The sequence below is a fragment of the Cupressus sempervirens genome, chromosome 9, assembly GCF_028749045.1.
Source record: "Cupressus sempervirens isolate cs-2001-9-10 chromosome 9, ASM2874904v1, whole genome shotgun sequence".
NCBI classification, from domain to species: domain Eukaryota; kingdom Viridiplantae; phylum Streptophyta; class Pinopsida; order Cupressales; family Cupressaceae; genus Cupressus; species Cupressus sempervirens.
The window spans coordinates 447,370,208-447,394,654 of NC_143126.1; the positions used below are offsets into that span (position 1 = coordinate 447,370,208).

The 24,447-nt window shown below is 36.4% G+C and overlaps 1 protein-coding gene across 2 annotated transcripts in view; it reads right to left on the reverse strand.

Moving 5' to 3' along the window:
* The window catches only part of LCB1 (long-chain base1), a 123,094-nt gene extending 99,386 nt beyond the window's left edge, over positions 1-23,708 (reverse strand). The window contains exon 1 of one of the 2 annotated variants that reach the window (XM_089800564.1): positions 23,591-23,708. The gene's annotated coding sequence lies outside the window, so the exon portion shown is untranslated. Of the gene's footprint in view, positions 1-23,496 lie in introns of both variants that reach the window. The other variant, XM_089800565.1, reaches the window with a different exon arrangement.
* Between the last annotated feature and the right edge of the window lie 739 nt (positions 23,709-24,447).

Sequence of the window (24,447 nt, forward strand, 5' to 3'; positions counted from 1 at the left end):
GGGAGCGACTGCATAATTTGAACAAGCTCAAGGAGAAGCGATTGTTGGCACAGTGGGCCACAGAGGTGACACAGAACAAATGTAAAGCATGGCATGATAAGCATCTGAAACTCAACAGGTTTCAGCCGGGGTAGTTGGTACTCAAGTACGACGATCAGAATGAAATCAAACCAGGAAAGTTGGCACCATCTTCTCTCTAGTATTTTTTGTTTTGTTGTATGCAGGTTGTCTCCTATTTTGTTAGTCGTCAGGAGACGACTTTTCTTTTTGGGGGGATGATGTCGTCGGTAGATTTTGCATTCTGTAACCGACTGGGTTATGCTGCTGGAGATTTTGTATTTGGTAGCCGATGGGTAGATTAGGATTGTTTTCTAGCCGACGAACCCCTTCGAGAAGGTTTGTCGAGAAGTATTTATAACCCGTCTGGGATCATTGTAAATCATCTTAGCACATGCTCTATATGTAATCTGTTGGCATATACGAAAAGGAGTATTGTTGTTGTTCGTGTTGATTATCTGTGTGCATTACTTAATTAATCTATGCGGTAAACAAGAATAATGATGGGCATGAGGCCATCAAATCCACCTCCATTGTCTGTAACTGTTTAGAATTACAGGGTTTAATATCAAATACTTGATTCAACTTTTAATAGCTTGGTTAGGGCGACTTGGAGTAGGTTTTAGATTGTTTTAAGAAAAAGGATTGATTACCCACAAAGAGATGAGTTGTTTTTCTTGCAAGAAGGTGCACAATTGGAAAAAAAATGCAAAAGATAAGCACAGTTGGGCAACTTCAAAGGAAGGCAACAATGAACAAGATAGATATTTGCAAGAGAGAAGATTTGCAAGGAAATACTCCCGTGCATGCTCTATACTGTCTTGAAAAATATTCAAGACTTATAACAATACGAAGGTTCTTATTCTGCACTTTGTTAGTATTTTTTCAAAAAGTTTAATGCAATATGGTTACATCAATGGAACCTATATATATTTTTCTACAATTGAGTGAAGGGCTTTTGAAAGGTTTGCTGCTCTTTGACGTTAAATTTCAATTTTATTTAGCCCCTTATAGGATCAATGATAAGATTGGAGATTTATTGGAGAAACCACTAATAGACAAACAATTTTGTAAGTAGGTTTACAAAATATAAATTGTCTTGTCTTACTCTAGTTGATTTTCGTTAGTAACTGGAGGTGCATGCACAGTTAAAATGGCTTTTCTCCCAACTCTAAGCATTCATAGAAATTTGGACATGTCTGTGAAATCTATTGTTCCCAACACCTATTAGTTTGAAGAAGGTGCATCAAAAAAATAGGTGTACTTTATCTTCAACAAAATGTATAGTGAATCTAGAAAGTATTAAAATTATTAAGCATAAGTTTTGTGAGGGAAGCCAAAATACACACCTTGCAAACTCTTTTTATGCCTACATAATGATGTATCCATGCTCATGATAGACATAAAAACACAAATGGATTAACCACTACTGCGAAATACAAATTTTGGAATTGCATTATAGGTGATATGAGAATTAAAAAGGTAGAATGTTCTGATTAGAGATGAATAGAGAGAACTTGTTTGGGAATTACACTAAAGCATGTTTGCTAAAAAAAAATAGTACAATCTCTATAGGGTAAAAGTGTTGGCATCTTGAAGTAGAGTAACACATGCCAAAGGATTAAATGCAAAATTATGTTCTCTTTGTTATATGTTTGAGACTTCTAGCAAACTTTCATGGGAAAAGGAACTACAATGCAGAATACAAGAACTATTGTGTATGCTTATGTGTGCAAAGAGGAAAAAGAAGTGAGGCCTTGAGAGTAGCACTCCTCATACGCATTATAAAATTTAATATGTTAGATATGTATGATCACACGTGTAGAAGATATACATGAGATAAGGCTCAAAAAGAAAAGATATATAAGTATAAAGTGAAAATAAGGGTAAAGAAGGATGCAAACTTGGCCTTACATGCTAAGGACTTCATCAACATAGTTTACAAGGCAAAGTATGTAGTTTGCAACATAGAGAGGTGTGGGAGAGATGATAATGTCCCTCTACATGCACCAAGAAATGAAGGCCTAAGACCCCACTTGCATGCATCAATCCTATGAATTCATTGAAATAGGTCGGCAAGCACCGAGAACCTAGAGTGATTGCCCTAGGGCCTAGCTAATACAAAACAATTATTTTATAGTTAAAACCATTAATGGATAATAATAACTGTAACTTGGAAGAAGAATGTAAATTCTTATTTAGCCATCACTTCTTAATTTAAATTTGATATCATTGGCCCGATGATGGTCAACTAGGGTATATTATTGCTAATCATTACTCCAAAGGTTATCACTAATCCTACAATGAAGTACTCACTTTTACAAATGATGACCTCCAAATCACAATATAGGGAAGTATGAAATGTTATTGCAAATCTATCAATCCAATTTTGTCCTAAAGAGAGGGCACCAAAATAAGATGGATAGCAAACCAGTAAGGATATCTCACCAGTAAAACTGAAATCTACCAATGAATTCCAATAAGTTATTGCAAAGACAAATTAATTCAAAAGCTTTTTGACCTTCAATATGCTCTCTCAATGTCAATATATGTATGATGTTCAAGCAAATTGAAACAAGATAATCGACTTCCTTAAAATGGCACCAAAAAGGTTAATCTTAAATAAGTTCATTCTTAGGAAGGGTAGTGCACAAGTGTGCCACCTAAATTGGGCCCCTTGCAAGGCTAACTAACTCATAGGTGATTGTATGAGCTAATAATGAACTTGTGAATAGGTTCATCTTAAGAAAGGAGCATGACAATCTCCCCTTCTCAAACTTGCTTGCCCCAACTAGTAAGTCATTCCACCTGCCCAGATGCTCCTTGATTGTGCGAGATAGCCTTCTCTCTCTAAAATCAATGATCTCAACAAGCTTCAATGCAAGCTTAGCCTCATCATTAAGTGGTGAAAGCTCCTCCAAACCTGTAAATTGCCACCCAAGAGACCTCTTGAGGCAAGAGACATTAAACAAATTGTGTATCTTGATGTTCCCCGAAAGTTCCAACTCATATGCCACCTCTTTGATTGGCTCAATCACCTTGTAGGGCTCATAGAACCAGGCTTAAGCTTCTCTACACCACTCCTCTTCAAGGAAGATTGTCTGTAGGGAAGAAAACAAAGGTGGACCAAATCTTCTACCAAAAAACTATGCTCAATTTGGCATTGGTCTACATGCATCTTTTGTTGATTCTAGGCTTGTTATAGATTATCCTTGTGGGATCAAAAGATATATTTATTGTCTTATAACCAATCATTTTCCTTAAGCTCTCAATTATCTCCTAATGCAAAATCCACAAATGAAGTAGCCTCATAGATGTAGAGTGCCTAGAAGGGCGACATCTCAATTGAAATGTGATAGGTGGTGTTATAGCAATACTTTGCAAGATATAGCCAACAGATCCATAACTTTTGTTGCACAGCTACGCAGTTCCTCCAATTGCCCTCAACCCATCTGTTCAAAATCTCAAATTTGTCGATTTATTTGCCCATCCACCTAGGGGTGGCAACTAGTACTCATATTGAGCTTAATTCGTGCCAACCTAAACAACTCAATCCAAAACATTTTAAGGAACCTACTATCTCTGTCATTGACTATATTCCTCAAAAGGTCGTGCATTTTGAAAATCTCCTAAAGCACAACTACACAATCAACCACCATGTAGATGTGATCATTGTCCTACACCTTGGGAAGTCTAGTGATGAAATTAATCGAAATCCACCACTTCTGAACCAAAATAGGCAAAGACTGAAGGGCCTATCAAAAAAGTATGCTTGAACTTGTTATGCTAGCATATAGCACACTCCCTAACAAATCACAAAACATCATCCTTGAGGCCCTTCCATGAGAACCTCTCATATATCTGCTTTATTTCTTAAGGTATTAGGAATGCCATGCTAATAGTGACTCATGAACCTCCCTCAAGATCTTCTCCTTCAACTTTGCCTCTAGAACTGATTCTTGGAGTAATCCAACAAATGAGCCCTCTAATCATCTGAAACCTAGGTCAAAGAGCATACAATAGGTCTCCTATATAGTGCATAGGCAAACACATTTCTCTTCCCCATTACAAACTTGATGTTATAATCATAGGCTTGAATCTTGTTCGCCCACTTTTGTTACCTCTCATTCAAATCATTATGCTACATGAAGAATCATAGGTTATTATCATAGGTCCTAATTGCAAATTACACTCCAACCAAATATTGCCTAAACTTGGACGACACAAACATAATTGCGAGTTTCTCTATGTTGTGGATTACGTGCAATCTCCCAATCTCCTTGAGTTTTTGGCTCGCAAATGCAATGGGGTGACAATTTTGCATCAATATCCCTTCAATGCCTTCTTGTAATGCATCGAACTTGAGGAAAAAATGGCTAAGACAAGCCAAGCAATGCCAACACTTGGCACATACTCTAGTCTCCTTCAACTTGTCCAAAGCCTACTTCGCCTCCTTTGTCCAATGAAAAGCTCTCATTTTCATGAGGTTCGTCATGGGACCTCAAGATGTGAAAATCTCCTCACAAATCTCATTAGTAGTTGCATAGACCAAAGAATGCTTACAACTCTATGAGTATCCTCACATGTGGACAAACAAGAATTGCCCAAATCTTCTCCTAATGCACTTGCATTCCACATGCATTGATGATGTAGACAAGAATAAAATTTCTACCATGTTCATGTATAAAATTTTCACAAACAATGATTCTCTGTGATCTCGAAAACCTCGTTCAAGTGCCTCTATTGCTCTTCCCAGGTATTGTTGTATATCAGTATGTCATCAAAGAACACTGATAGAAACTTTCAATATATGGTAGATGCAAGACTAGAAAGTCGCAAGCACATTGGTCAATCCAAAAGGTAGGACCAAAAACTCGTAGTGACCATAGTGGCATCAAAAATTTGACTTGAGAACATCTTGCTCCCTCACTCAAATCTAGTAGTATCCAAAACAAATATCAATCTTTGTGAAGTAGACTGCCCCGTGAAGTTCATCCAACAACTTATCTATCTGTGGGATAGGTTACCGATTCTTGATTAATTATTGTCCATGCCCCGATAGCCAATGCACATCCTAAGAGTCTCATCTTTCTTCTTTACTAATAACACCAAAGATGCAAAAGGGCTTAATATAGGCATGATGTGTCACATGTCAAGAAGCTCTTGAAGTGCATTCTCTATCTCATCCTTGAACTTCTTGTGATGATGGTAAGTAGTTGTGATGATTGGTTTAGCTTCCTCCTACAACTCTATCATGTGCTCAAAGCCTCAATTTGGTGGTAGCTTTGAGAAAATGTAACTAAAGACCACATTTTGCTTACCCAACACTAAATATAGCTCATCATCATGGTAATGTGTATGCTAACCAATCAAGGGTTTGGATGAAAACATTGCACTTCCCATTCTAAATCACCATGCCTGAAAAATTGCTTGCATGCACTTGACTAAAACCACTCAAGGACGTCCATTGGACATACCTTGCAAAACCACCTTCTTCCCATCCACCTTGAATAAGAACTCCAAACTCTTGAAACTCTAGGAGTATTGCCAAGAGTATACATCCATTGAATGCCCAAGATGACATTTGTATCATCCAAGAATACCACGAAGAAGTCATTCATGACTATGTATTATGCCACGGTGATGCTCATCAATGGTAACAAATGTGAGCAAGGTTGCATTTGGCCTCTTGCCACCTTGACCTCAAATTCGTCATGTTCCACTATGTGCAATACTCTCTTTGTATCTAGGAAGGTGTTGATGAAATTGAATATAGCCCCATTGTCAAGCATAACGATGACTCACTACCCCTATAGAGTGCCACACACTTGAAATACATTCCATCATGAAGTGTCTAAAGGAGTAGCAACGATACCTCCTCTCCTCGCAAATGTATCAATCTTCTTTGCATGTGGTTGATCCTCATCATGCTCCTCAAATTCCTTTTTCTCCTCCTCACTCGCAAACACAACCTCAATATAATGGATTTTCCCCTTGCCAAGGCATCTACGACTCGGCTCCTACGACTCCTTGCAACTAAAGCAAAGCTTCCTCCTCCCTAGGTCTTGATGGGTTGTCTCATCCGTTGGAGCCTTCTTCTGAAATGTCTTCTTGCCCTTGCCCTTCTATGGGATAGGTGCCCTTCAATATGCTTGATTCTTGGAGGTCAATGTAGACATATCACAAGCCTTATTGATTGCCTCAATGAGTGTGTTGGGGGTAGGGTCTTGTCTCTATGACTGTATTAGGGCTTAGGGTCATGACCCAAGCCCTGAAAGGATCCATCAATCCATTCAAGAAAAGTGTTATCAAGCTCCTCTCTAAAATGTCAATCACCAAAATGAAAAAAGCCTCTAGAACTTGGCAGTATAACTATATGTAGATCCTCCTAGCCTCAGTGGCACCAACTCCTTGAAGTTGAGTTTTGAATCCTTACCATTGAAACAGTCAATGAGTCTCTCTATGAAGTTGCCATATGAAGTGATTTGAACATGACCTAGAGTAACCATCTCATGGTGCCACCATTCGTGAGTGGTCCCACCAAGCTATAGTGTTGCATTCATCCTCAAGCATTAGACTAAGCTGAAAATATGTGTCCACTTTTTACACCCAAGCTAGTGTCACTGATTTTCTAGATCCATCAAAAAAGGGAAAGCTTAGCTTGCCAATCTTTCGTCTCATATAATTGTTGTCGTCTCTATTGCCCCTTGGTGGGTACCAATAAATGCCTCATCCTTAGGTCCACATCATGTTCGGTTGAAACCGTCCATCAAGCCAATCCTTCTTGAAATGTTCTTGCAACTCAACCAAGGAGGGAACATGATTTTCTTGCTACTCGATCCTCAATAGAAAGGTCGGCATCATTGGCCTTGAATTGGACCACTATGTGTGTGATTTTCTATTAACTAAATTGTCACCATGGCCATTGTTCTTTTTGTTAGCTCCATTTGTACGTGCATCTCCGAGGAGTGATGCCTTCTCCTTTGATAAATTATGTAATATTGTCTCCTGTCGCTCATCAACATCCACCCAATAGGCTATCAAGGTCAAGGCTCTAATCCATTTAAATATACCAAGCAATACACAAGAACAAAATAGATACTATTTGTAATGATAGACCAGCAATCGAAGAGTTCATTATACTTGAAAGATATGTAATTGCTTCAAAATACATTTCAAGAGACCTTGGACATTGGTCTACTACTGATTGCTCTATGTTGGGAGTCGCGAAGGAAAGACGATGCTCCGCAATGCTGATGTGATCTATCTCTGATTATTGATGTTGCTGGATATGTTGATATCAGTTCTTCAATGTATTTGGACCTCAATAAGGCAGCCTCCGAATGTTTGGACTTTGTGCTAGTGTGTATGGATTTAATCTCTACAGCAACGATATTGCTGATCTCTAAGATTGCACGTATAATTGAATGTCAATGTCTAATGTGTGATGTCGCAATAATAGACTCCAATATCATCTTCGTCTATTTTGATAATTGGAAGTGGAAAGAACACTAGGTTAATTATGTGTATGTCACTAAAGATTGTATGTGCTGCAACTATCCAAGATGTATGTCATCAATTGTTATGTGTTGCCACCTCCTAGATGTGCAATGTTGATTGTTGTAAGTCACCACCTCCTAGATGTATGTCACTTATTGTTGTATGTCACTACGTCCGAGATGTATGTTGCTAACAGTTGTGTGGGATTGATGTCAATGACCCAATGATGATGAACCAAGGTATATCAAGCATAATCACTGCTCCAAAGGTAATTGCTGATCCTACAATGAGAATTGCTAGTATAAATGATAACCTCCAAATCACAATATAGGGAGTATGAGATGCTGATGCAAATCTATCAATCCAATTTTGTCTCAAAGATACCTCAACAAATTGTGATTGATAGTAGACTAAAGAGAATATCTTACCTCTAAAACTGCAATATCGCAATGATTTCCAGTAAGAAATTGCTAAGACAAATGTATTCAAAAGTTAGTTGATCTTCAATATGTTCTCTCAATGTTGATTTGTTCAGGAAAATTGAAATAAGCTAGCCGTCTAGCTTAGAATGGTGGCAAAAAGGTTAATCTGAAATAGGTCCATGTTTCGGGAGGGTAGTGCACAAGTGTGCCCCCCAAATTAGGCATCCTTTCATGGAGGACCATATGAACTAACAGTGAAACTTGTGAACAGGTTCAGTTTAAAGAGGGGACATGTCACATTTGCAAGGTAAAGAGGGAAGAAGAGAAACTAGAAGGTGTGAATCAAGAAAGAATTAATAGAGAAGAAAATAAGGAAGTGACTTCTTCAAAAGGAAAAAGTGATGAAGGGTTGTGACTCTTTCAAACAGTTGTAATTATGAAAGGTTGTGACTCTCTTGAAGTGAAAAAATGAGGAAGAGTTGTGACTCTTTCGAAGTTTGGTAAACTGTGATAGATCATCACTCTTTTAAAGGGCAAATAAGATGAAGAGGTGTGACTTCTCCCTCATATTGGAAGACACGAAGGGAGGTAAATTTCATTTGAAAGGAATCCAAGGGTTGCAATATTGGTGGTGACCCCTTTCACTAATAAAGGAGAGATCATTCCAAGCATTCAAGGATCAAATATTTGTCATCACTTACCAATACATCAAATCAGCACTCACTCAATCATTGTCACTATGAATTCCACATTCATTCAATCATCATGAACCAATATATTAAATCATCAAATCAAAGAAAATCATTAAATCATCAAACATCAATTGGAAATCTAGCAAACAAACCAACAATCAATTCTTCCATCATTTCAACCAGTCTATATCAATCAAGACAAGACATCAAATTAATAGATATCAGCATGCAATCAAACAAGAGGCAAACTCCAAATTAATAAATTAAACAACAGTTAAGATACTTATAAAATATTATGAGATGGAGTACAATTCGTTGCAATATGATTCGGCAGATTTATTATCCGTCTTCTATTTGACAGGAGGTAGGAATAAATGCAGATAATCTGTTGCTCTAATGTATGCATAAGTTACAATGAAGTGGGCATGTATAACGATGATGAAGATTCCTTTAAAACTTACAACCAATATGTTGTCCCATTGTGGAGGGTAGATTGTACATACAAGGAATGCAAGTAGCGTAAGGGTCCATTTGAGTAGAGTAACCCCAAGTGGGGTTGGGAGGCCGAATGATGGGGTTATTTCATGCTCCTAGGCTTGACGGATGGCTTGAGGCAACTTGTATGATCTCCCATGGTACTTCATAATATGGATGGGTTATTGGGGAAGGCTTTCAGGGAATTCTACATGCACATTATGTAAATTATAATGATGATAAAAAAATACTTTTCATATTGTGGAATTAATTTGTTTATCCATCTTTCATAATAATAACTAATATGGATGTTGGCTCTAATTCAAGATATAAAGTTGACAATCTACATTCTCAAGTATAATATATGCCCAATTTGGGGATTCTAGGGCAAATTAGAGTTGAGCCCCAATAGGAAGCATTAGAGAGAAACACGTGCATCCTTGTATATTATAAAGCCCTAGAAGACAAAAGTTGGAGGAATAACCCTAATCAATTTTCTAATTTCAAGGAAACGACGTAACATAAGAGTAAAGTATATCAAGAATTCGAGGATTTTCTGGATTAAATTTGGAGCAAGTAGACATAGAAAATAGGCCCCTCCGTAAGAGAAAAGCACTTATTACGAGCATTAAGGCAGGATGTCCCAAAAGGCATGCTACCCTGCAGACAGCAAACTTTGAGAATGTTTTTGTTGGCCATTAGTGTCAACTGGAAGATGGCTTGGTTGGCAGCATGAGTTCCAAGGTTGATCAAAAAAGTTGATTTCCTATAACTTTTGGGGACTTAATTCCACCTCCATGATTTATTTGCTTCAACATATTATTTCCAAAAGTTTTTCTACAAGACACTAAGTGTGATAATAAGGACACATCCCAACACTCGTTCCCTTATGTATGCATTGCTATTTCAATACTTTTGCATGCACGCATTGCATTTCATGCATGCATGCTTTCTTTATGCGCACAATTTTGTTTTCATGCATGCATTGCTCTTTGCATGTATGCATATGTATAAACTCCATAAATCCAAAAGTACATGAGTGCCCGCCCTTACTAATTATTACCTACAAGATTGAACGCTAGCCTTTTTAGAAAGCTATCTTAGTTTTTCACATACATTGTATTTCCAAAATATCTATTAGCAGGCCTATCATTTGCATAGTTGTTTTAGAAAGTAAATATCTTTCTCCACATGTTTGGCTTTGTCACATGTCACTTTTAGTGATTTTGGAGCTTATTCCCTCTCTATGACAGTTAAGAAGTTTTTCATTTATAATTGAAATTTTTTCAAAAAGATTGTCATTAGGTAGATGTCCTCAAACTGTGTGGTCCTACAACTTCTTGTTGAACAATATTGTCCCCAAAAAGAGGATAATGTGAATATGATGAAACTCGCATAATGGCTCTATTAACAGGCACTATACCTTTTTTCCCAAGGGAAGGATCTGATCCATAATTGGCCTTTAATATAAATCAATGCCATTAAAATATGTGTCAATGTCAAAGAATACATCGCAGCCCAATTCAATAGCTTTTTTGTTTTGAAACCATGACACGCTGAGGAAAGGAACCATTGCAATCACAATGGTCACCTAATCAAAAAATTAAAATGTTTTGTTGTTTTACATGTATTTGGGCTATCAGTAAGTGGGTGAGGATTGTATATGGGGATGCAATTCACATTATAAAATCCAAGTATAACAGCTATCAAGTTGATATCTAAGGCCAAGGCTTCCAATGAAGGAGAGAGCTAGAGCCAAAGGCTACTTCAAGAAATCATGCCAAATAAAGGTTAACACTAGTATATAGGATGCTTTTGGAAGCAACTATGTATTTTTTGCATTTACCTTTCATATCATAGTGAGCAATCCATCCTCAAGAGGAGACTTATGATCAATGGTTTGCTCATAATTGAAAAACTCAGACTCGGCAATAACTTATCATGCCCAAAAAACGTGAGTTAGCAAAAGCTTGGCTAAAACTCTGGAAATGTTTGAAGAAGCTCAGCAAAAACTTTGCTGCTCAAACAATTGCTCAAATTTCATTAAAAACACATTATTTTACAAAATTCAATAACAAGATGTATTCAGTGAGTCTATAAATGGGTACAAAGGTGTATGCTACTAGAATTGAGTGATTTGAATGCAAATAGAGTATGAAATTCCATCCTCATGTGGAATCTTGATATTTTAGTAACCTAAAAAGTAAAAAATATTATGAATTCATGATGATTGTCTTTGAACATCATCATTATTCATAAATTGTATATTACAACACTTTCCATCTTCTCTTCCCTGGTCTAGTGAAAACTTTGGGAGAGATTCTAAATTTTTAATAATCGTAATTAGAATCTTTGATACTGATAGTATGATATTTCATCATTGATCAATGATATTATGATAGTGATAATTTTAGTTGTAGCCTCCACTCCCAAATCCCCTCGTTGTAATCAAATTTCTTATATGACCTGAAATTTTGATGTAAAAAATAAATTGCACATTTAAACCAAAAGCATTCTGCACATTAATATCATAGATTATGGAAAACTCATGCTTAGGAGACATTCCTCGGCCATTCCCAAATATCCTGAAAAACCCAAAACATTTTGAAAAAACGTTGCAAGAACGAGGAAATCCCTAATGGCAAGGAAAACCTTTATATTGTAATTGTTTTTAACATAGTTTGAAAACTCACTCTCAATCTCAATCTCAAAATAAAATATCAAAATCGCAAGGATATGGATACAAATAAAGTTAGGGAATCGGATACAAAAACAACCATTTCTTAAGACCCCACTATGGATACAAATGGATATGACAATCATAAAAACAAATATGCATATTTAATACAATTTTCTAAGTTATTGTAGGGTATTTCCATTTATAAGTAATATAGACATATAATTACTACATACATAATTATTAGTTGATTTAAGTATTTACAATATTCAAAAATGGTAGAGTTGTTATGGAAGATAACCACAAAAACAGGTAGCTGAAATAGAAAAAAGATTCATTTGTCCTCCTCATTTGGTATAGGCTTTTGTTTATACCAACTCAAAAAAATTGTATTATGGAAGGTATCTTTTAAATTAAGAAAGATTTATGTCAAATTTTTTTTAAATCATATAACATAGTATTTGGCACATTCAGAACATTAATGATTGTTGGGCACATATGGGTAGGGAATCCAATGTATATCCATGTAGGGTCAGAGGAGTTTCAAGCTACTCTAAAAATAATGCATTTAGAGCATGAGAGTCTAATTTGACTATCAATGTGTCGTAATTCAAATATTACACATCACATGATCCTCAATCAATTGAAATTTGAAATTTCATAGTTTCAAAGTCAAACATTACACTGTAAAACAACAAAATTACAAATTATAAGCGTATAATAGCATTATAACTGTACATAATATAATATGTCAAAATGTTAAAAAAAAAAAATACAATCTACATCTTTGTATTTGCCTCTTAATGGAAACTAGTTTTTCAAGCCTTGAACTAGAAAGTAAGTCAATATCAAAAAACGATAGACTGTTTCTTCAGAAGTGTCTTCATTTTCCTACACTGCATCCAATTCTGCTGCTTCTGTCTGATGGTTTGATCAACTTTGAATACTTCAAAATTCTCTTCTCAAATCATCTTCTTGCTATATTAATGCTCAACTGGATGAATTGAGCAAATAAGTGTGAAGATGAACAAAAATAAAATTGAAATTTCACCAGAAATGTGCAACTGTTATGTCCAAGCATCAGATAGAAGGGTCTGAGCTCCAGATTCACAGCCTTGGAGCAGGACTCAGTCAGACTCAAAGCAGAAGTCTAGTCAATTCGGCTCAGCCAGCTCAAGGACTCAGGAGTTTACAGAGTTTTGCAGAGTACTCAAAGATTGTTCAAAAAATAGCAGCATTAATCATTTGGGGAATAAATTGGCAAGCCAAAAGTGTAGGATTTTTTGAAAAAAACAAGAAGATATTGGATTCACAAAAAATTGTAAACAAACTGAAGAAAAACTGTCAAAAACGACCTTTCTTTAAATCAAAGGGCATTTCTATAGCATATAGATATATTGAGAAGGGATTGTACAAAAGCCATAATATTTTCCATAATGGGTTTGCCATATCCTTGCAGCAGTAACTCTAAACCTTCACTGAGTACATTACCTAGCTTACCTTGTGGTAATGGGTTTGCCATATCCTTGCAGCAGTAACTCTAAACCTGCACTAAGTGCATTACCTAACTTACCTTGTGGTTCTCTCTGATTATCGCAATCCAATTGGAGAAGCTTAAACTTTTCTATAAGGTCTAAACTCCCATTTACTTGTTTCTCCCTGCATGAAAGATGAGAAGTTCATAATACCTTAGAACTACTTGTACTAGCCAATATTGGATCTTGATGTATTTCTTAGTCGTCCTTCTCTGATCTTCTTAAGCTGGGAGTCTTTCTATGAATGGAATGGCTTCTCTTTAATGCTAAGATTCATCACCTGTCTTTCCAAAATATGATTGGTCTCACAAGCTTACCGTGTATCGTTGCATCATTATGCATTTGATTGCATATTTCTTCTCGACTACAAATTTACTTGTCATGCGGTTTCCACATCACTGCTGTTGGAAGCTCCATTGACATTGTATCACTTCTACACATTAGATTGCACATTTGTCTTAACCTTTTGACAATAACACAGGTAGCAAGGCTTCCTTTCATTGCTTTATGACAGTCAATAGAACTATTCTGCATATTGCTTCTCTTTGTCATAATAACATCTATTGTTGCCCATATTACTAAAGGTTATCTTTATGACTATGTTTTTTCATTGCCTAACAAACATTCAGATTTCTATTTTCTTCTAAAAGTGAATAGATTTTATCTCTTGACAGTGAATATTACCTGCAAACAATGAGAAATTCTTCAAGAACAGTCAATCACTCTTATAGAATAATCACTGACCTATGGGACAGTCTCTTGATCATCAAAATATTCATTTGATCATTGATAAGGCAGACCTTCAAAACATGAATATCTCTTGAAGTATAAAAAGTTTAAAAGGAAGGGTGAAAACCCTATCTGGGGCAGCGTAATAAACTTTTAAGACAGTGGATACTCTTTATGAACAAAACTATGAAATCTCTACCCCTCGAGAATCAGTGCATAGATCTGCCCTATCAATCTAAGAGCATTGTCTAAGACTAATCAAATGCAAAAAGCAGATGAGAGAAAACCCCTTCACTATTCTTTGATCTCACCAATACTCTAAAGAAATTCTACAACCTTTCTAACATTTAAAGGCATCTCATATTCAAATGTGACTTTTCTCTCACAAATATTTAATGAAGACACATAGAGTAGGGATTTATGAATAATATGTATGGAACCCTAACTTTAATGCAATCCCCTTCTTGACCATCATGTTGAATGCCCTTTGAAATCTACATCTTCTTTATGAAAGCTACTGTATAGGGTTTTTTTTGGCCAATTGGTCATGATTTTCAACTAATTGATCACCTAAAATATCACGGAAAAATCATTGATAATCATTGACCAAAACATCACGATTTTTTGGACAATAAATCAGCGGCATTGGCTATTCCCTATTAATTGGGTATAATCAAAATAATTTGCAGATTTCTGCTTCTGTAGGAATTTTCAAAAATACTTGTTGATATTAAAAAAATGGCATTGGCTATTCCCTATTAATTGGGTATAATCAAAATAATTTGCAGATTTCTGCTTCTGTAGGAATTTTCAAAAATACTTGTTGATATTAAAAAAATGCTTTCTATTAAATTCTTCATGAATATGAATAACTTGTAATTAATTATCATATAGCTTATATTATATCATTAGCCATGTATTTGAAGGATGATATATTTATTGCTATAATACTACAGTGGATGTTGTCAATGCTGAGAGATGTTGTCACTGCTGACATGTCTTATAGATATTCTCAAGTTAAGAGTGTATGAAAAGGTGTCCAGTGCAAGCTCTGTGACACCTGTCACGTCAAGCAGAGAAGATCTGGTTCCCCGGTCAAAACTCTCTTTCATTTAGAAAAAAGTCACATAATTCACCCTGCTTTTACAGAATACTGCACAGAGTTTTCAAATGAATGAACTCAAGTGGTGGAATCAGAAGATATTTTGTTTAAAAACATATTTAATAGTAGGAAATGTGTATGGCACAAGTTGCATGTGACACTCGTCAATGGCAACAAAGCCAAACATTAAAATAATCATATGAAATCACCCCAGAAAAACAAAAGCAACTATGCTAAACATTTATAAGAAACATATTATAGGAGGAATTTGCCTCCCCCCTATAACGGCAAACGATTCCAACTCAAAAAATCCCTACTCAGCTGGATGCAACAATGCAATTGAACTGTAAAAATAACCATTCAACTCAGCTGGGTCCAATACTGCAATTGGAATTGTGTAAAATGTTACACCCACCTCAACTGGGTAAGACTCTTATCTTGACGAACAAAGATGACTGCACGTCCCTGGGATAATTGAATTTGAAGAAGACGCCACTTGCTACAGGCCACTACTGTAACGGTTCTGGAAGAAGAATATTATAACGGTTCTGATTGTCTGACAGTGAAGTCCAATCATTGCCGTCTCTTCACCTTCCATGCCTTTTCATCGTCATTGACAGACTGAAAAAGAATATGTATAACCAGTTGATTGCTGCTGTAGCATTGTAACTGTGATTTATCTAAATAAGAGAAATTCCCCTACTTGAAGAGTGGATGTAGTCCAGATTAGCTGGATGAACCGCTATAAATCTGTGTGTCAAATCTTATCCGTTCTTCATTGTCTGATTTAGTTTTAGTTCTTATTTTATTTTTTGAATTTTCTCAATTTGTGTCAATTGGTATCAGAGTTGATTAAGCTCGTTTGATCTTCTAGAAATCGATAAAGATTTATAGGCGCCATGGATGAGGCAGATAAGTGGAAAATCGAAAAGTATTTTCTGGGCAAAACTTTGGGCTATGGAAAGTGCAGATAGAGTCTTTGCTCATCAAGCAAGATTTACAACCTGTGTTGCTTGGTAAGACAAAGGGCAAAAGATCATTGACAGACGAAGAATGGGACACACTGGATTTGAAAGCAAGGGCAACGATTTTCTTAGCTCTCTCAAGTAATTTGTTGTTTAACGTTTCAGCTGAGAAGACAACTAGAGAGCTAGTTGAGAAATTATCTTCATTGTATGAGATACCTTCAGCATCGAATAAATTTTTTATAATGAAGAAGCTATATAATCTGAAAATGAAAGAAGGGAGAGTAATGTCGAATCATCTAAATGAGTTTAATACATTAGCCAGTCAACTCATTTCAGTTGGTATACCATCAAATGATGAAATAAAAGTCATTTTATTATTGTGTTCACTTCCAAACAGATAGGAAGACGTAGTAATGGCTGTAAGCATTTCAATAGCAGCCAAGAGCAAGCTGAAATTCGATGAAGTTGCAGCCACATTACTTAGTGAAGACATGCGAAGGAAGCACCAAGAACCCTCTTCCAATGATGCTCTAATAGTTGTGAGCACAAGCAATAGAGGAAGAAGCCATGAAAGAGGCAGACATAATAATAATAATAATGGAAGAGGCAAATCAAATCATCACTCAGAGTCTAGAGGAAGAAATGGCACTTGGTCGTTTTGTGGTGAACCAGGCCACACAAAGAAGCAATGTTGGAATTACAAGAAGGCTCAAAACAAAGTAATTGGAGATAGCATAAATGCTGCAACTGATAGAGCTTTGGTACTTGCAGCTGGTGACATGGATTCAAGTTCGTGGGTTCTCGGTTCCAATGCATCTTTTCATGCTACTCTATGCCGGAGTGCATTCACAAATTACCACAAAGGTATGTTTGGTAAAGTTTTTCTTAGGCATAACAAAGAATGTGATATTGTTGGCAAAGGGAATATTTTATTCTCACTGAAAAATGGCAGTCAATGGCTTTTAAAAGATGTTCGGCATGTTCCTACACTCAAGCATAATCTGATTTCAGTTAGTCAGTTATATACACAAGACTGTAATGTTAACTTTGCTCTTGATTCATGGAAAGTGTCCAAAAGTCAGCTGGTTTTGGCTAAAGGAAAGAAATCCGGAAGTTTATATGTTTTAGAGTGCAATAGTGAAGTGGGAGCAGCAATGGCAGTTTGCAGAAAGTAATGTTGAACCTTGGCATAAGAGGCTCGGTCGCATGAGCAAAACGGGTCTTGAAGTCGTGCTTCGAAGAGACTAGTTTTCGGGTCTTAGATCTCTTGATTTGGAGTTGTGTGAGCATTGTCTTTATGGCAAGCAAAATCGCACCAGCTTCGTAAGGACGGGTCATGAGAAGAAATCTTCTCCATTAGAGCTTGTGCATTCCGATGTTTTCGATCCTACGGAGGTAACTTCTCTCAGTGATGCTAACTATTTTGTCACATTTCTTGATGATTGCACTCAAAATGTTTGGGTTTACATGTTGAACAAGAAGTCTGAAGTATTTTCAAAGTTTAAATTTTTTAAAGCTATGGTGGAAAATCAGATTGGGAAAAAGATTAAATGTCTACTAACGGATAATGGTGGTGAGTTTTGCTCTTTGGAGTTTGATTTTTTGAGCAGAACATGGTATTTGGAGGATTAAAACAGTCCCTTATACACCTCAAGAAAATGGTGAAGCTGAGAGGTTGAATCAAACTATCTTGGAAAGGGCTTGGTGTATGTTACCAAATGCTGGTTTGGGGAAAGAATTTTGGGCAAAGGCATCCAATACAACGGTTTATTTAATTAATCGAGCCCCTTCATCACATCTTGATTTTGATATTTCGGAAGAGAGATGGACTGGCAAAAGAATTTCATTTTCTCATTTACGAGTGTTTGGTTGTGATGCGTATGTTCATGTTCCTAAAGAGCAGCGGACGAAATTGGATTTTAAATCCAAAAGATGTGTATTTTTGGAGTATGGTGAAGATCAGTTTGGTTTTCGATTGTGGGATCCAATTGCTCATAAGGTGGTTAACAGTCGGGATGTTATTTTTAATGAGAAAACATTCTCATGGTTGCAAAAATTGGTCACTACTTTAGGTACATATTTTGAATATGATTTATTTAATGATGGCCCAAATTCCATTGTTCAAAGCTCTACGTATCACTCCAAATCTATTAGTTTTGCTCCTACACTCACAGTGCCTATTTCCATCAATCCTTCTCAAACTTCTAATATCAATGTTCCCACCCCTTTGCATACCATTGTTCTACCGCAAGTAAGAGATGGGTCCTCCTCCCTGTTCGAACTAAACCCCATACTCCCTACAATATTCCCTTCTACTCAAGCTGCTTGATCCCCATCTCTATTGTTTAATACACCACTGGCACCTGCAGCATCTCCTTACCACTCAATGCACACTAACTTAGAACCCTACAAAATGCTTACACATCCTGCGGCTAATGACACTACCGCTACCTAAGAGCACAATGCTCTATTTCAATTACACCTACAAGAGCATAATGCTCTGTTTGATACCTCACAGTCCACAATGACTAGATTACATACATCTCAACCCTCCAATCATGCGCACATCCCCATGTTGACTGGTCCTCCCTATTCCACAGACCAAGTCCATGGTCCCTCCATGATGGGCATCAATCCCACAAAAGGCCAAAGGAGTATCTTTCGTCCACAGCCCCAATTTACTGTTGGAAATCCACACATTGAAATGGAATAGAATTTTGATGATGCCACAGTTCAAATGGATTTTGGTGGTCAAACTCAAACACACCAATCACAAGTTCTACAACAGGGGATCAATAGTGTCCAATTTGATTCTCATAATACAAATCGAGCAAATAAACAAGGTGCTGGTCCTGATTTTCTAGTTGACATAGAGAAGATGTCAATCAAATCCCACAACCATGGAAATCTATCAAAGAACAAAAACATCCTTGTTAAGTTTGATGATTATGAGATATTATTTTCTTTATGCTCTAACCAGGCAGAACCTCAAACTTTCAAGCAAGCATGTACTAATGTTAATTCAATGTTTTGGATGGATGCCATGAAAGATGAAATGGAATCTTTCAATACAAATCAGACATAGGATTTGGTTCCTCTTCTGCCAAATTGTAAGGCATTGAAAAATAAATGGGTCTATCGGATAAAAGAGGAAGATAGAGGACGTAAAAGATACAAGGATAGATCAGTAGTGAAGGGATTTGCTCAACAAAATGGTGTGGACTTAAATGAGATTTTCTCTCCAATGGTGAAGATGCAAACCATTCGTTTGGTTTTGGGCATAGCAATAGATTGGGATCTTGAGCTTGAGCAACTCAATGTCAAAACAACGTTTCTACAAGGGGATATTGAGGAAGAATTGTATATGGAGCAGCCAGAGGGATTCGTTAAACAAGGGCAAGAGCATTTATATGGTAGGTTAAAGAGGAGTTTATATGGGCTGAAGCAAGCTCCGCGTCAATGGTACTTAAAGTTTGATAACTTCATGACACAACAAGGATTCACTCGATGCAAATCAAGCCCGTGTGTTTACTAAAAAAGGCTTCCTACTAGTGATTTTACGACTATATGTTGATGTTATGTTGACTACTGGAAATAGTATGCGAGTCATTAATGAGCTGAAGATGCATTTAGCTCTTTGTTTTGCCATGAAAGATTTAGGGGCAGCGAAGAGGATTCTTGGGATGGACATAATCAGAAATAGATATAAAAAAGACATTAGATTATCTCAAGAAAAGTATATTCTCAAAGTTTTAGAAAAGTTTAATATGTCAAATGCCAAACCAGTTGCCACTCCGTTGGCTGATCATTTTCGATTGTCTTCAAAGATGTGTCCTTCCATTCTGGAAGAAAAATCTGAGATGGATGGTATTCCTAATTCTTCAGCAATTGGGAGTTTAACGTATGCAAAGGTTAGCCTTGCTCATGCAGAGGGAGTTGTAAGTGGTTTTATGAGTAATCTAGGTAAAACTCATTGGCAAACAATTCAATGGATTTTTCGGTATTTGAGAGGCACTTCCTCTCATGTTTTATGTTTTAACAGTATGACCCCTTATATTTGCGGACATGTTGATTCTAATATGGCTGGAGACTTAGATAAAAGGAGGTCTACAACAGGCTATGTGTTTACTTTTGCCAGGGCAGGGATTAGTTGGACTTGTCGTAAACAAATTGTTGCTCTTTCCTCTACTGAGGCTGAATATATTGCTCTTACTGAGGGGGCTAAAGAGTTCATATGGTTACAGCGATTGTTTAGAGAGTTGGGATTTCAACAATTCAACTTTACTCTATTTTCTACCAGCAAGAGTGTCATTCATTTGGCTAAAAGTTCAGCTTTCCACAGTCGCACGAAGCATATAGAAACCAAATTTCAATTTTATCTATCATGCTCTTGAAGAAGGAAGGCTATAGTTAGAGAAGATTGATAAAAAGGTTAATCCGACTAATGTGTTTACAAAGGTTGTACCTCGAAAGAAGTTCGAATTCTATACAGCTTCTCTCGGCATTGTCACAACATAGCCATAAGCATTCAAATTTAGGGGATATCTTTGTGCAGCACTGATTGGCCTTCAAGTGGGAGATTGTAACGGTTATGGAAGAAGAATATTATAACACTTCTAATTGTTTGAATATTATAAGAAGAATATTACTATGTTACCCCGATTTTCCGAGACGGGGGGATGGGGGGATGAGGAAACGGGTTTCTGAGATGAGTTTTTTTTGGCTGAAATAGGGGACGACAGGGTACGGCAATATATATATATATATATATATATATATATATATATATATATTCATGAATTTCAGAATTACATAACATTGTCACATTCATCATAGCAACATAGTTTAGAATTATCAATTTCATTCATCAAATCAGCATAGAACATAGCATCAAATCGAATCATCGTCTAAGAATGGGAACATAGGATGATATCAAATGAGAGAATCAATCTACCATAGATTAGACTTTAGAGCCCTTTCTTGTCAATTTTGGAGGAAAACCGAATTTGTTGTGCCAAATCTTCCTAGACAGGTAGCAACCATCTTGTTTGGGCAGTAATACTAATCAGCTACAACAATTTATTTCTGGGCAATTATTGCTGCTATTAGAACATTATCAAAGCCGAAAACAATCTGAGTATTCGTCAACCCAGCAGCAATCATTTCCAAGTCTGCAATATGAATATCAAATAGAAGTCTAATTTACAATTATTTTCAGGTCTGGTTTGTTGAACAAAAGTTGAAGTTTAATTTTCAGTCATAGTTGGATGCTATGTTTGCAATGGCTTCCAAAAACAAATTCTATCAACATGGTTTATATTAACATATTTAATTATTTTAATGTGGGGCCAGTAAATGGGCAGAAAATCAGCATTTATTAATGTTTTTTTTAGTTGAATTTTATTTTAAAATCGGAAACTTCAAGCAATCCCCAGGACAAATGGGAAACGGCTACAAAGTCCCCGAGACAGTCAACACCATCTGGAAACGCATTGACCATTTCCAAAGTTTTGGGGACGGGTTTTTGATTTTCTTGTTTGAGTGGGGACGGCTTGGAAATGTTTCCGGCCATCCCCAAGTCCCTAAAACAGGGACGATGTCCGAAACTCAAGGCTTAGGGCTGGAAACGCGTCCCCGGGTAACATAGGAATATTATAATGGTTAAGTCCAATCATTGTCATCTCTTCGTCTTCCATGCCCTTTCGTCTTCCATTGAAAGACTAAAAAAGAATATGTATAACCAGTCAATTGTTGCTATAGCGTTGTAATCATAGTTTAAAAACTCGGTATTGGCAATATCTCGGCTAGCCCAAAAATTTTGGAAAACTCGGAATCGGCAAAAACTCGACGAAAAAATCGGTAATAAGCCGGCACTTTTATTAAACATTTGAATATATATAATTTCTTAAAATATGTTTAAAAATGCACATACACACCAAATTTGTAGAAAGCATAATGATTTGAGATATCCACCATATATTAATCAAAGTTATTACAAATTTAGTATTTTCGTAAATTTTGATTTCAGTAAATTTAAATTACAGTACAATATATAGTAATTGTTAAATTATATAGATAAATAATAAAGTAGTATTAGAGGAAATTTAAAAACTAAAACACACTATCTATGTATTTTTTATTTTTTATTATTTACCAAAATAAAATATATTTTGATTTTAGTGTTACAAAATAAAATAAGTTTCAAACAAAAATTCTTAATAAAATATATTAAAGTTTTTAAAAATAAAATACATTGAAGTTTAAAAAATTATTTCCAAAATGCTATCGAGCAAACTTGGAAAGTAGAAAAAAACCTCCCAGTCTGCAAGCTACCAAATAATCCCCAATCCAAATCAATGCAGACAAATTTACTCGAATGTCAGTAGACTCAGTACCGTCTACGATTCTTTTCCTATCGTCGAATGCCAACTGAAAGGACCCTATTCATGTCATTGCCTGGCAACTCCAAGTAGACACTGTTGTCAAATGCAGGCAGCAAGTTTTGAATGCGGACAAATGTGAGCCAAGAGGCTAGGTCACGAATATTTTTAACCTACAATGGCATGCCCGACGACTTTTAAACGATATTTGCCTGCGATTTTTTGCTTTTACCGTGATATATTCCAAAACAGGCGCCGCGATTTTATTCAATATATCGTTGCCGATTAATGGTGCGATATTCTCAGCCAGGCTTGTGCTCCGCGAAATATGGTGAGATTGGAAATATTTCGCCGAAATTTTAAACTATGGTTGTAATTGTGATTTATCTGAATAACAGAAATTCCCCCTGCTTGAAGAGTGGATGTCGTCCAGATTAGCTGGATGAACCACTGTACATCTGTGTGTTAAATCTTATGTGTTCTTTGTTGTCTAATTTAGCTTTAGTTCTTATTTTATTTCTGAATTTTCTTTGGCTCAACAACTACATCAACGTCTAAAGGAAAAATAAATAAAAGTTTTTTTGAAATCCATGAGCTCAAGGGATAAAACCCGGGTTACATTCATAGTCTGGCCTCAAGTTCAACACAATATGAATTGAATAACGGACTCATTGGTTTACGACACCCAATGGAAAAAGCCGGGGGATTTTGATGGAACGAAAACATTTTTTCTTTTTAAAGTATATCCCAGATTTAAGTAAATAAAATAGGAACTTGAATCTAAACAAATATCATGTTTAAAAGAAATCTTAGATCACACATAACTAGACAAGAAGATCAAACCCTTGATCTATAAGATGGAGAGGTAACAGATCAAATCTATTTAAATAAAAGCTAATTATACAACAGATAAACAAGCCTCGTTTCCTAAAACCAATTGCAGTCAAGGAAATTCAATACCAGTGAAACGCCTTGAATTAATAAGCCTACTGAATAAGCTGAAGAAAGCCTGTTGAATGATTGAATGCAAATTGCAGTCAATAAAACACAGTACCTGTGAAACGCCTTGACTTTGGGGACGGCCTGCTTTTACTAAATTCTTCTGAACGCCTGTGAGATGATTCTAAACCGTCTACGCTCGTGTAAATACGTACTTTTCATCCGCACTGAATACTATCCTCCGATTGTGCTTCGAGGATTTGAATACGATATGGAATTTTCGTTTAGGGCCCGTTTGGTTGCTGGAATACAATGAGAATAGGAATAGAAAATTAGAATTCGTTTTTAATTCTTTGTTTGGTGCATCCAATTGGAATTGAGAATAGGAATACGTATTCCCATTTTGTCCCAAAATGAGCATTTGTCCATTCTCAAAAATACTTGTAATTGGAATTGCTATTCCCATTCCCATTTTGAATTTTTCTTATTTGAAAATGTTTTCAGATCCACTTTACTGTAACTCCCTGTTGAAGCTCCCCAAAATGACCATTTTCAAACTAATGATACTGAAGGCATCGTTCAGTGGCAAAGTGAATAATTTGATATTCAAATTTCTTTGCTGAGCTCTCATCGGGGCAGATCTGGTGGCTCTTGGCCCGACCAGTCTGGGGACGAGCAGGCCAACGCATGTTAAGACATGGCTTGTGCCTCAGCTCACCCCAATTGTGAGGTCAGGCATTTTGCCCAAGGTTCTCGACGAGCTCACAATTCACACAATCTCTCTCCTGTTTGCTCTCATCTCCATGGATAATAAGAAGCTCTATGATTTCATCTACACGAGCGGGTCCGCTCTTCTCGATTTCGCTGTAAAGGAGTTAGGGCTTCGGAGAGACGAGGCCTGCCACGACTTGCTTTTCAACCTTGGCTTCAATGCATTCAGTGAAATGCTCATCTTTTTCCCCAGTATCATCA